Raw genomic sequence first — 9507 nt, 5'->3', positions numbered from 1 at the left:
GTGGTTTTATACAAAGCAACTGCCATCTGGTTAAGCATTAATTAAAGATAAATTCTGTTTTCGATCATTATTTTATGAAAATGTACTTGTATTTGAATAATATTCTTGCTATTATTTTATATAGGTATATTTAGGTGTTTTAATGAATTGTTTTGTCCATATTGGTGTATGTAAGATTTAAAGTGACTTTAATTAGTATCAAAAGTTTATTGAATATGCTAAAACATTAAGTTAAAACAACATAACAACATAGGGGATTCTGTTTAGTACTGTAATTGTTCCCTTCATTTATACAAACAACACTAAATATTGAAGGCGGGACAGAAATGAAATCCTGTTTAAAAATTCTCTCAACATAAATTCTCCGTTATCATGAGCACAAAAAGCCAACCATATTCACTGACGTCACTATTTGATACTCTACATACATTCCAAAAGTCCCTTTACGTCTAAATATTTTGTATGAAACAAATTCCGGCCGACGTCAATTAGTTAAACGAGAAAACCTGAACAAAATCACTATTATTCTTATTAGCCAACCAGGATAATAAAAATACACAAATATCAAATCAGAGGAGCTCCATCGACTCTTTGAAACATCCCGATAAGCAACTCGCCTGCAGGCATCTAGATCCGTTTTTTCTTCCACGTACTGTCCTTACAGCGCATACTTTATTTCTATTTGCCTGTACTGCGAGGTAAATGGGGAGGGGGTGCGGGTTGAGGGGCCAGGCACGCGCGGTAGCGTCGCCCCAGCCAGTAGAGGCTGCGACGACCGAGCGAGCGCCTGTACGCGTCGCTCCCAACACATAGGACTGGTGACTCTCCATAGTGTCTGTGACGTGTTTCAGTGCCAGCACATGCGTGGAAATGACCATATCGATGATTGTGAACAAATGTTTGTGACTTGTGATTAAGTGGTTGCGTGCGACTAAGTAAGTGAGTTGGGTGCGAGTTCATGTGGTTGCGTTGCATAGGTATCGCCGGTAAGTAGTGGTGTTTTCTGCAATAAAATTAGCATAGTAACAGGATTGGTACGATTGAGCTATACACTCGACCAATCCAAGCAATAATTAATCTTATTTTATTGTCAAAAGGTTATTTTTTAAATGGCCGTTTTATAGGTCGATTTTCACGTTGTTTTGTGCAGGGTAATGAGGTTATAGGGGTTGAGTGAATTTTGATGCTTTTTATTGAGGTGGGTCATTAAATTTAATGTGCATGAACCGAGTGTAATATTCGTGTACCGAGATGTTTATTCGTTTTAATTATTTTAATTTCGATATGTGAATAATGATGTTTCGAGAATCAATTAATATTTCATAAACAAGAAAGGCAATTAATCGTTTTAATTTAAAAATACTATATTATTACTTACCTTCACGAGTGCCGTTTTCAGGATACGCACGTGCCGTCGCATTGCTTGAATGTGTCTTTTGAATTTGTATTTCAACTAATAAAAAAAATATTCATTGAAATCAGACAATTAATTGCACTTTGGTTTTTTTTTATCAATCAGGTATATTTAATTAATAAAACCAGCGGTTCAGAATTGTATTTTAGGATCAAAAATGTCGTCAAATTTCAACGAGTATATAAACTGCACTACACCAGCCGCCAAATATATTGTATCTATTGCAGCATAATTATATTCTTACATAAAATATTTACCTTCATAAATAAAGACCTTTACAAACCGGTTTTCGTATTTAATTAACAACAATAACCAACCTATTCTGAGCTTTAGGGTTAGCTAGACGACGCGCTATAGATAAATCTGGATGATAGCCTGCCTTCACCCCAATCTTCAAACAGTTGGGCGTTTCTAGTCTAAAGGTCACGGTGATATCGAAATAAACGATAGATACAAAACATAACAATTATAAATACTACTCAAATGAACTATTTAAAACACATTTGGAATTCAGCTGCCCTTAATTATACCTGTCGTTAATCGCCGATAAAAAGATAGAGAAATAAAGTAACTGCTGGTGGGTGACCTTCATTAATTAAAGTGGAATTACAAGAAGAAGATTGACGTCTAAAACTGTCATTCATCAATAGACAACCATTCTCCAAATTCTAAAAACAAAACTGGTAATCTATTAAATGCTGTTGCTACGCAAATTATTTAACCACTAAAATTCTTAAATGAAATTGTGAACACCTGCCATACTGTGCTATATCTGAATGTACCACAACACGGCAAAAAGCTTTTTTTCCTTGTAGAAAAGGAATGAAGATTGACATTACGCTTGGTAACTTGCGGTTTTTTGAATCCAGATTTCAGATTTGGTATCCAACAGGCCTAAACCTCGTGATATGGCATTAGAATGTACAACGAATAGAAAACTTCAGAAGTGAAGGGATTACTAAAAGAACAGCAGTGAAAATTCAATACATTCGGCAAAACCTGAAAGAACCATTGAGGCTCTGATAAATCTGACTTGTCTACAGCCACTGGTCTTCAAGTCAATCGCCTTTTATCCCTCAACATATACGACCTCACTACCTTAATCAAAAGTAAAACAGGGTGTGGTCAATCAGTTTATTAAATGGATCAAACATTAACACTTAACGCCTCATTTGTCTCATGACCGGGCCAACTGAAGTCTTACTACTACAAAAGCAGTCGGATTAAAACCTATGCTCGATATAATGACGCAGATTCGAAGAAACAATTGAAATCGCAATGGCATTGTTTGTCCCCCTCATCCGAAGATAAAAGGAGATAGAAAAAAGTTAAAAGGACCATCGAGACGATCAAACGTTTTTGGCTAAAACGTTATGTTTTTCCTGAAACCGTTTGAAACTGATTGCGCATGTCAGAGCTAAATGAGCCATACAAAAATATATTAAATAACACGAAACGAACTCCTCATACACGTTAAACATTACAAACCAGGTAGGTGAACGATAAAGAATGTTTGAATCAACCCCAAACTATGTATTGGTCCTAAAATGTCTCGTCTTGGAGACCTCTCACAAGAAGAAGAAGGAAAAGATGTAGGTACGAGAATACAAAGTGGGATTGGCACTGAAATGGCCGAAAGGGAGCAAACTAAGTAATGTTTGTATGCCAACATTACAGGCGGAAGCCAAATTTGCCTACGGATACCGACGCTATAGCTGTGGGTGGAAATGATTACAATATGAATGCCCATTGGGAATTCCCATGGGCATTTTGAATTCAACCTTATATTGTCACAAAACAGAAAATAGTTATTTCTCCGGGGATACAAAAGTGATGACGGCTTAAGCAAACCGAGGAGTAAGGAAAACTAGTAATGTGGATCTGAGTTATAACAATGCTGGAAGTAACATGGCAGTCGTTATGTTTGGAACTGGCTTGATATAAAATCAATACTAAGCCGCTTCTGGTTGTAGCTTGAACAAATAAAAACTGCCATTATTTTACGAGAATATATAATTAAGCATTTTGAAGTAAAAGATCGATGTGGAAATCGAAAGATCTTTAAAGCCAAATGCGTTCTTAAGTAGACCGACTAGCTTTTTTGCTAAAATTTTGAGATGATAAATCAGAACTTACACAAATTTTGCAACATTCTTGTCTTTAACCCACAAAATTAACTCTAATTTACAACTTCGATGAACTCTCTTACTTTAAAATGTAGTTATAATTTTTTTGAGCATTTCCTCGATGCCTCACCCTTTGCCCCGGGAAAGGTAAAGGGTTATCCCAATTATTTATCGACTTAAGAGCAGCTAAACCGGGAGCCACGGATTTATTTCTAGACGTTCCCGATAATCCCACATTTAATGCATCCTGATATTTAGGGCAAGACGAATCGGTAGATGTCGCAAAATCTGACTATCAGTGCGGTAAATGGAAAACAACAGCCTATCGTTTTGAAGTAATAGACTGGGCTGACGGTCGTGAAACGTTTAGAAATAAATCAATGGCTCCCGGTTTAGCTGCTCTTAAGTCTTGCAGTTGTTGAAGTGTGACATCACTCAACATGGTGTAGAGCGAAATCTCCCTTCCACACCTACAAAATATAACGAAGACGGTCGTGATAGGCCGGCAGTTCTTCATCGAAACCCAATCGATACTTCTAAAGATATCCAAACGAGGCTTTAATTATGCAGAATTCGTTTTGATAATATTATGCGGGTGACGTCACAGGAATGGCGCAGTCGTGCCGGGAATGGAATTTTATGTTTCGTATTTTAATATCAGAACCAACCGAGTTCATTAAGAAAATACTGCTTTGATATTCTCTTTTAGATGTTAATATTTTATTGTTTTATTCAGTTAATTTAGGATTGAGATCTGTAAGAAATTTTGTTTGCCAATGTTAAAATCTTCAGTCATCTTCGTCAACTTACCTTACTGTTGTTTTTTTTTCAAATGGCAAATGGGATCGTCAGTAAACTGAATATAAAAAGGTTTTATGTATCAGATATAATCTTATCAATGAGACAAATACAAAGCGCTTTAAACTCAAGCATCGAAATTAAAATCTTCAAATAGAAAAGGTCGGTTACATACAAATAATATTATTAATAAATATATTTCACATTTTCACTTTGTTTAAAACTCGAAATAGTTTAAGAGGATCTACGTAAGAGGCTTAGTCTGCGTGGTTTGGTCGCATTCTTTGTATGCAGCGATTTTTATTTATTAAATTTAAGGACTCGGTTTGAAAGTTCTCGTAAAATACAATTTTGGGAACATTTTCTCTCACTCTCGATAGATGGCGCTGTAGTTCTTTTCTTGTCAGCGGGATGATATTACAACTTACTGCACATTTAGCCTACGTTATTAAAAGGGATTAATTTATTATAAGAAAATAGAATCTTTATTTAAGCTTTAGCTGATGCTAACACTTAGTTTTTTTTCTATTGTAAGTTTAACTAAAGGCGATAAAACGATTCGCCATAAACACCTGTAATAATAAATTTACTATACTTATTTGCGCTCAAGTTTGCATTTTAAATCAAGACTTTTACATTTCTTGTTTAATTCTCTAAAGACAATATTGTTTTACGAGATTACTTTAAAAGGTCTTTCAGTAAGTTCATAAGTTATCGTTCATTTTAGTTTTAAAACAAGACTGCAGTGAGTTAATCGCTTGCATCGAAATGCGGCAGACATTTTCTTCACTTATATAATCGGTCAAGAAGGCTTTTTCGCTGTACCTTGTAAAAAATGCAGATAAAATTAATCTTGACTTGTGCTTATTATTTTGTTTAACACTTAATAATACATTTGTTCAAAAATACGAGAATCGATGTTAGTAAATGAATAGTTTTGCTTGTATATTGTCCAAACACAAGTAAAATGGTTATCAATATTTTAAACTTTTAAATCCTTCGTTTTTTACGCACCACATACATGCGGCACATACGACACATTATAAATGAGGTGATGATTGAAATTAAAAAGATGAATATTATAGAAAGTTATCGACATAACTATTATTTACTAGTAAAAAACGAAAAAAAAAATCTGTCGGAAGTCACGTAAAAACGGAATAATTCTTGTATACTATGACTACCATAATTTTGACATAGCTATGACGGTAAAATATGTACTAAAACTCCGAACAATTCTCAATGCATTTTGCCTTACCGCGCAGTCGCAAACCATGACTCGATTCCCCATAATCTTGCCACAAAATTCCCTTTATCATCAGCCGTTTTAATCGAAAACCAGTTGATCCTCATCAAAATGTGTCTACAGACAAGAATCGATCAGTTTTCAAGTTTGAATATTTGAATAATTAACGGGGAACTGGATTGGGAGCGTTGTATTGATTTTGTGTAAAAATAACACGGTACACTGGTTATTTATTCAACATGAATATGTAACGAAATGAATTAGGCGATACTGTTTTTATTTTATCTTTATTTTTATCAAGTTATTATCGAAGAGAAATATTAGATAAGAAAAAAAAAGATTTCACTCATACTCATTAGACTGGTTTTCTTTAAAATAGAGAAATATCACTGTCATTTGTTTCTAATCATGTTTTAAGTGACATAATAATTGTTTTTGTATTACATTAGTCATGCAACATAGCGTATTAGTAAATGAGTCTTCTACGATTATACAAAATGATTTCATAAGCAATCGGAAACAATGAGGAATGGTGACATGTTTATGAAAAGTTTTGTGTGTTTAAACAACATGATATGACAGTCTTCTTTTGTTTCATTTGATCGCTAAAATAACATTTAGTTCATAATATGTTCTTGCGTTCCTTATGCTGAATGGTTCCCTGTATGTCGGAGTATTCTTATATTATGAGTATTAGTCTTGCCATTCGCAGTAAAATAGCTCTTTTCTATTATCTTCATCGTGCGCAAGCATAGTTCGGCTTACTTACAAATTTTCTTGATCGTTTGGAAAATAATGTGTGTTCACAACAGTTTAAAAGGAGCCTGTAAATTTAGTCGAGTAAAGATCCAATATGATTCAAATGAAATTAATTTTGTGCGATTCGATTGATAATCTTTCATAATTCAAATGGAAAAATACAAAAAAAATATCGAGTAAATACCGTACTAATGATAACGCTTTTTAACACCTCATATGGAATAAATTTTATTGGAAGCAGTTTTATTGCACTTTTAATAATTAAAAGTTTTAATTTTGCTTCGTAATTTTTATTTCAAAGAATGAAGCTGCTAGTTTTATATTATGACCCTTCGGCGATGCTTGAAATATAAACAGGTACTCAATAATGATTGTAGCAAGATGGCTGTTTTTGATTTAATAATTTGAATTTATGTCCATAAAGCAAATGTAAATTTATTTTTGCAAATTATCAAGAATGTGTAATGAATTTACAGCGAGACAATTTAAATTAATACAGAAATGCAAATGTTATTCACATAATGTTCTCGATAACGACCTATCCATTAATTTTTTCACTGTATTATTTGTAAAGTGAACGTGTAATGAGTTTTTACTTGATGTGCCTTCTCTTTGCGTTTCAATTTGTTTACTTTTCATATAAATATAGTAGATAAAAATACTTTGGAATGTTGAAATAAGGTTGCAATATGAATAATCACATTTACCGTTAAAATCGGAGAAGTACGATTTGGGTTTGCGAGACTGATGGTTCTGTAAAGTAGGCTAAAGGAAAAAAAACGGTTGGGTGAGATATTTCCTACCTAAAAAATTGCTTAACTCCGATCATTTTGTAGTAGGTATTACCGTGATAGCAAGACAGTTCGACCTTTCACATACATACACGGTGATTTTTTAGTCGTCTTACAAAAGCAGCCCAGTTCATGTATCCGACGTAAAATACCCCTAGGCGCGATTTTTTTTTTATCATCAACTAAGATACTAAGTACGAAGAAAATTAAACAAGAGAAATCTGAAATATACTCTTAAAAATGATAAAATTGTCGCCGCCCGCGCCCCTCACCATTGTTACAAGACTCTGACCGCGCTCGCAACAGAGCTGTGTTTCTAAAAAACTACGAATTACATCATAATCTTGAATAAAAATTGCATTTAATTTTTTTTCAAATCTCTTAAATACCTTTTTTTTATCATGAACGTGTTCTAGTCATTGGATACATGAACTGGGCTGCTTTTGTAAGACGACTAAAAAATCACGGTGTATATGTGAAAATTTGAACTGTCTTGCTATCAACGTTTATGATGTTATAGCCTGTGAGATGGACGAACAGTGGATAATCGGCTAATTCTGACTCTGAAACGCTAGAAAATTTTATTGAGCCTACTCACCTAAAAGTCTACATACGTCATCATCACCATCATACTGTCTCTATCTAGGAATATGATAGGGACAAACAGACATTTCAAAAGGTCACGTACACGTAAAGCTTTGTAGTTTTCGGAAAGTGTATCTAATATCTACATCAGATATAAACTGAACTCCGTACGGAACATTTCATCAACAATCCTATCATATTAACCTTTAATCATTTCTCCCGAGTCGACCCCCAACAACTAGTCCTCCACCCATACAATACAGTCATCTGCTCAAAATGTAGCTATCAAGCCGAAAAAATATACTATAAAGAACCACCATAATACATTAAGTATAAATCAAGCTACAAGCATTTCATTTAGATTCAAAACATATTACAATAAACTAACGATAAGAATCTAGGTCAACTATTTTGTTCGTACATACAGCCATTTAATTTCAAACAGAGCTTTAGTCAAAGGCCGCTATAAACTGAGACCTTTGCACGGTTACTTTACGCCCGGAGCCTTTATAATTAGCTTCGTAATTATCGTCTTTTTTCAAAGAAACGTGATTAATTTCCTCCTGCAATTATCTGTCCGTTCGCTGCCAAAATACATAATTATCGGTCCAGAATCTAAGCAAAATCTTCTCAAATTTACGTTGTATTTTAAGACTGAAAATGTAACAGTGAAAATGGTAAATGTGTTCGTAATTTTGTTGGCTTGATTCGTTGTAAAGTTTCAACGGTACTTCCCTTTTTGTGTTGGTTTAAAATTGGCACATTACTCTCGACGGTGAAGCCTTGTTGTACCACTTCCAATCTATTTTCAAGAATTTGGAGACGTATGAACGTCATTATGTTACTTAATTATATATCTTTGAATACACACGGCATATTTGACAAACTAAAAGGAACGGTGTGTATACACATCATGTTTATCGAGTCATCTATGACACATTTAGTTCTAAGCACTGTGGCAACAAGGTGCACTAATTCTCCACAAAATTACTTGGTCAATTTCCTGTCTCCTAAGAGAATCTCAAATGAGTGTACCAGGAATTCAGGAGTCCCAGTTAGAGATTGTACACACAATATGTTTGCGGTATTCAAAGCAAGCTTGCAAGCAATGGCGTCATGCCAATAGTCAGAATTATTAGCAAGAGGTGCTCTTTGTTACTGGAGTGCTAGTGCTATCAGAATATACGTCAGACGTAATATTGCTCTATGGTATCTGGAAAACAATGTTAAATGTGCTGCCAAATATTTTGCGTATTATATTTGCTTATACACAAGAAGAGGTTTGACTCTTAAGAAAGTGCTAGTGTGCATTTTGGGCTTGTAGAGCACTTTAGTCTAATGAAAGAAAAACTTATTGACGATTTCTTAAAAATACTTAAGTATGTGCAATACAGCATTCAGCTACTATCAATGATTTCTTAGTTTGTTTTCTTTTTGCAACTAACAAGGATATTTTTGAGGGAGGATTAGACTGGAAGCTGACCCTTCAACAAGGTTTGGAAAGGCTGATGATTAACATAAGTGAACACATTGACAAAATACGCTTCTTGTTATTCTTCTCTCAAAACAACTCAACTAAAAATCTTATTAACAAACAATACCCACGCAAACACAATTAATAAACTTAATAAACAAATACGAAATACCCTGAAAAATCACAAGCATGACAGTTATGTTATGAAAGATAACAAATAGCGTACTTCGGCAGAGTTATAAAAACGGGAGGGACTACGAGTTAACGACGAGTATAGGCGGAGGCCCTCTAAATTACTGCTGGAGGAAAATATC

The 9507-nt window shown here is 34.2% G+C and overlaps 1 protein-coding gene across 3 annotated transcripts in view; it reads left to right on the top strand.

The window, feature by feature from the left end:
• The first annotated feature begins 727 nt into the window (after positions 1–727).
• The window catches only part of LOC113507172, an 87043-nt gene continuing 78263 nt past the window's right edge, over positions 728–9507 (top strand). For all 3 annotated transcript variants that reach the window (XM_026890043.1, XM_026890035.1, XM_026890029.1), the window contains exon 1: positions 728–986. The gene's annotated coding sequence lies outside the window, so the exon portion shown is untranslated. The remainder of the gene's footprint in view (positions 987–9507) is intronic.

The sequence above is a fragment of the Trichoplusia ni genome, chromosome 2, assembly GCF_003590095.1.
Source record: "Trichoplusia ni isolate ovarian cell line Hi5 chromosome 2, tn1, whole genome shotgun sequence".
Classification (NCBI taxonomy): Eukaryota; Metazoa; Arthropoda; class Insecta; order Lepidoptera; family Noctuidae; genus Trichoplusia; species Trichoplusia ni.
This window is presented reverse-complemented; position numbering and strand designations above follow the sequence as displayed.